The sequence below is a fragment of the Carettochelys insculpta genome, chromosome 5 (genome assembly GCF_033958435.1).
Source record: "Carettochelys insculpta isolate YL-2023 chromosome 5, ASM3395843v1, whole genome shotgun sequence".
Lineage (NCBI taxonomy): Eukaryota > Metazoa > Chordata > Testudines > Carettochelyidae > Carettochelys > Carettochelys insculpta.
Window position 1 is genome coordinate 37,469,892 of NC_134141.1, and position 4,779 is coordinate 37,474,670.

Sequence of the window (4,779 nt, forward strand, 5' to 3'; positions counted from 1 at the left end):
AACAAATGCTGTCTTTGTATCTTTAAATTTCAGATGCTTTTAATGTCCAGGATTGCATTTTACACATAGTAAAAGCTGCACTGTGGGGACAAGTTAATACTGGGTAAAGAGCAATGAAGACTAAATTAGAGAGAAGACTATTAACAAATGAGGTGGAGAGTCCATTACCGATTGATTAGCCTATAGAACTGTGCTGTATGGCTGTTTTGTTCAGATCCAGTCTGTGGAAGGAGGGGATTAAGAAGATCAAACGGGTGTTGGTAACTTATTTACTACTTATCTTAAAGTAGCAGCTAGAATCCCAGTTATGGCCCAGCATCCACTGTGCGTGGTGCAGCACAAATATAAAACAAAACCATGTGAGGGCTTACAACATAAGTGAATCTAAGTAAGGGCATTTGTTTAAAACATGATTTTTAAATTTGACAATAACGAGCAGTCCTGTAGCACCTTAAAGACTGACAAATTTATTAGGTCATGAGGTTTCACGGGTAAGACCCACTTACTCACATTATCTTACCCATGAAATCTCATCACTTAATAAATTTGTCAGCCTTTAAGACGCTACAGGACTGCTAGTTGTTTGTGAAGCAACAGACTAACACAGCTACCTAGCCTCCTGAGCTCATTACATTTGCTGGTTCATGTCTGTCAAAAATGTAATTGGATATTTCCACCACCGCTGGCAATGTTGCACTAAATGCAAGCTGTGTAGGAATAGTTATCATCAGCTAATGAGGGATTCAGACTCATGTTGAACATGCAGGGGAGAGCAAATAAATTTAACGTCTTTAGATGAAATTAGCTAAGGAACCCGTCTACCTCAAAGAAAAGACTGTGTAGTCATTTTGTATTTCAATACTGACTATATACAGTTACAGTATGAATAGAAGGATTCCCACTAGGGGATGACATGATTTACAGCAGGCATCTTAAACTCACTTTGCCTTAGGGCTAGTGCCAGTTGTCACATCTTAGAGGGCCAATAAGGTCACTGCTGGTGGTGTTTGAAAAAAATTATTTTGAATTTCTTTATAAATAAAATAACTGGCGTATGGCTTTAAATGATACCTCACCTGCCAGAGAGGCTTTATTGCTCTGATTTGAAGAAGCCATTCTCTTTGGATGCTGTTGGAGGCCGGGGGGTGTGCTGAATCACGAATGTTTAATTCTTGGGGTTGGCAGTACATGCAAGTTGATAATGTCACCCCTGAGTTCAGCAGCCCAGACAGACCCAGATCTTATGAAAGACATGAAACAGAGTCCTTGCCCTGACACCCACATGCCCTCACGTAGGGATCCCCCACTAACATCCACACCCTCGCACAGGAATTCCCACCTGCCCCCCCTCCTCCACTAACATCTGTGTTTTTGTGCTGGTATCCCCCACTCCCACCCAGGGTAGCTGAAGAGAAATCCACAGGCCCCACCCTGCTGGTTGCAGAAACACAATTCATGTTGCAGCAAAGAAGTAGTAGAAAAAGTACCCCAAAAAGTTACTTGAATAAAAGTACTGCTATTTTGGAAAAAAAGTTAAGTAAAAGTCAAAGTATCCCTCTGGAAAATAACGAGTGAAAGTATAACAATATTGTAGCTTGATTGTACTCAAGTATCCGTAAGTAAAAAGTAGCCATGCTACTATGGTTAACCACCCGAGTTATCATAAGGAACTATTATCTTTCATGCACACACCTACTAGCATCATCACCAACAACAGCAACCATGGGCTGAGCACTTGTTGGTGTCCAATGCCTCCCTCACTATTTCCTTACATTTTTCCCTGTCCGCTGCAAAGTGGCTTAGTTTCTGGTGCAGAGCTAGTCTAAAAACTACTATATCATCTACCCATTGTCTGGGGGCATCTGCCTCTCCTATTTGAACCATTCATTATGCTGAATATCTGGGTCTTGACTCTTCATTTGTCATACATTCTCCAGATATGCCCCAAAAGCTGTAACTTTTAATTATATAACTTTCTGTGGTAGGTTCTCTTTTGGCTGTATCTTCCCATGTAATCCCTTGTTGGTGACCTTCTGCATCCATCCTATTGTCAGGATTTCTATAACTCCTCCTCTTGTATGCCAATGTCCTTCTCTTTGAATGTGTCATTGTCAACCATGTCTCACACCTGCACAACATACTGCTGAGCACATGTTTTCAAGACGCTCAGCTTTGTTCCTAAGCTAATTGCTTTGCTTTTCCAGGTCTTATCCATTGTCTTCAAACTTTCTCTCGCTTTTGCTATTCTAGTTGTCATTTCCAGTCTAGGTCATATGTTATGTTGCTCCCCAGATATGTGAATTTTTCTGTTCTCTAGTTCAATACCGTCTATGCTGATCTTCCTTCCTATTTCCTTATCTCCAAATACCATTGTTTTTGTTTTATCGATGTTCATAATCAGTCCATACCACTTCCCTTCCTCATTTAGCACCTGCACCATTCTTGCTAGCTTCTCTTAGTCTTCAATGATAACTGTAACATCCACAAACCTCAAGTTGTTGATTTTGCATCCTGTGCTCAGATATCCCTTCTATCTTTTCCTGGATCTCGTCCATCACTCTCTCTAGGTGCGTGATGAAGATACTCGGTGATATCGGATCTCTTTGTGTCGTACCTCTACTTGTTCTAAACCAACTTCCCATCTCACCACATGTTCTTTCCACTACCTCTGCATTGTCACTGATCTCCTTCAACAACTATCAGTCTGCTGTCAACTTCGTATGACTCCAACACTGCCCCAGTCACTTTTTGATCTATACTGTCAAATGCCTTCTGAAAATCAACGAAGCAAGTGTAGATGTTCTTTTGTCGCACTTTCTGTGCTGTCAATCTTGGTGCCAATGTCTGCTGTATGTTACTTCTATCTTTCCTGAATCCCACTTGCTCATCTGCTAGAAGTTCTTCTATCTGTGATCTCAGTCTGTCTGTCAGTATCATCAGCACCTTTCCTAGATGACTTGTTAGGGCAATTGTGCTGTATCTTTTGCACTCCATTGCACACCCCTATACATAAACATATGTATGCACATATATAAAATGTGTGCATGTGTACAGAGAGAGAGGGAGGGAGTATGTGTGTGTGCGCATCATAGCATACTAGAACTGAAAGGCCTTCAGGCGGTCATGAAGGCCAATAGCCCGCCCTCATGGCAGGACCCAGGCACCATCGCTATCATTCCTGTTAGATATTTATCCAACCTACTCTTAAATATCTCCAATGATAGAGATTCCATAACTACTTAAGCAAATTATTCCAGTATTTAAATCACCCTGCCAGTTAGGACATTTTTTTCTAACGTCCAACCTAAATTTCCCATGCGGCAATTTAAGCCCCTTGCTTCTTGTCCTATCATCAGAGGATATGGAGAATATTTTTTTCCCTCCTCTTTGTAATACTCTTTTAGTACTTCAAAGCTGCTATCATGTTCCCTCTCAGTCTTATCTTTTCCAAACTAAACAAACCCAGTTCCAGTTCTTTTAATCTTCTCTCAGAGGTCGTATTTTCTAGATGTTTAATCATTTCATTTGTGCTTCTCTGGATCTTCCCCAATTTCTCACATCTTTCCTAAAATGTGGTGCACAGAACTGGACCTATTACTCCAACTGAGGCCTAATCAGTGCAGGGGAGAGTGGAAGAATTACTTCTCGTCTCTTGCTCGCTACATTCCTGTTAATTCATCCCTCCATCACATTTGCTTTTTCTGCTACAGCGTCACACTCCTACATCCCTTTCTGCAATACTCCATTCTAGGGAGTCACTTCCCATTTTCCATTTTGTATGTGAGAAACTGATTGTTCCTCCCTAAGTGGAGTACTTTGTGTTCATCCTTTTTGAATTTCATGCTAAATGCATCAGACCAGAGGTCTGCAACTGAAATAGCGAAAAGAGACATTTTTTCAAATTCAGTACTTCAAGAGTGAATGTGACTATGAGACAGCCCTTAATAAATAACATCCAACTGTACTTTGTCACCCCTACTTTAAGAACAGCGCACACACGATTTTTGTCACTTAGAAAGTTGTTGTCCCCATCTCTAGGCTTTACCTACTTCAACACTCAGATCTGCCGCCCATCCCCAAGATTTAACCCCCTGTCATGCAAACACGCCTCCCACCCCCATGTTTAACCCCTTCAGCCTCAGACTGCCCCCCTTCCCCAGGTTTAATCCCTCTCAGCCCCAAACTGTCCCCCCAGCCCCAGGCTTTACCTGCCTCAGCGGACAAGCTCCACATGTTGCTGCTGCTCCTCCATGGCTGCTGCCTACCCCTGCCCCCCCCACCCGTTACTCCCCCCTCCTGGCTTCTCAGCACAGCTATACAGCAATGGCAGAGGCAGGCTCGGCTGCCTCCCCTCCCCCCCCAGTTCTCCTGCAGGCTGACTTCTCTCACGTGCAGCACATGGGTGGTGCCATGCCCTGCCAGCTTCCTGTTCTGGGGCTCCCTTTCCTGTGGGCTTCCCCCTGCCACCGCTGTCTACTTAGTGGTGCCGGAGGCTGCCACTGCTTAAACAAAAAATTTAATTTCTCTTGGTCACTCAGTAACAAGTAGGACATCTACGTTACCCTCCTAGTCCATTGATGGCTGATCAGCCCCATTCTGGAGCGGCAGGTCTTATGCAGAGGGAGACACCTGTGCATGACTTCTTTTAATATGGGGGGGACTGTTGCACTGCAGCCACCACATGGTCCTTGATAGACAGAAGGCCCAGGGCCAATGGCATGGGAGCCACAATGACTGGGAGTCTCGAGTCTGCTGCAGCCTTCATACCCGTTATAGCAT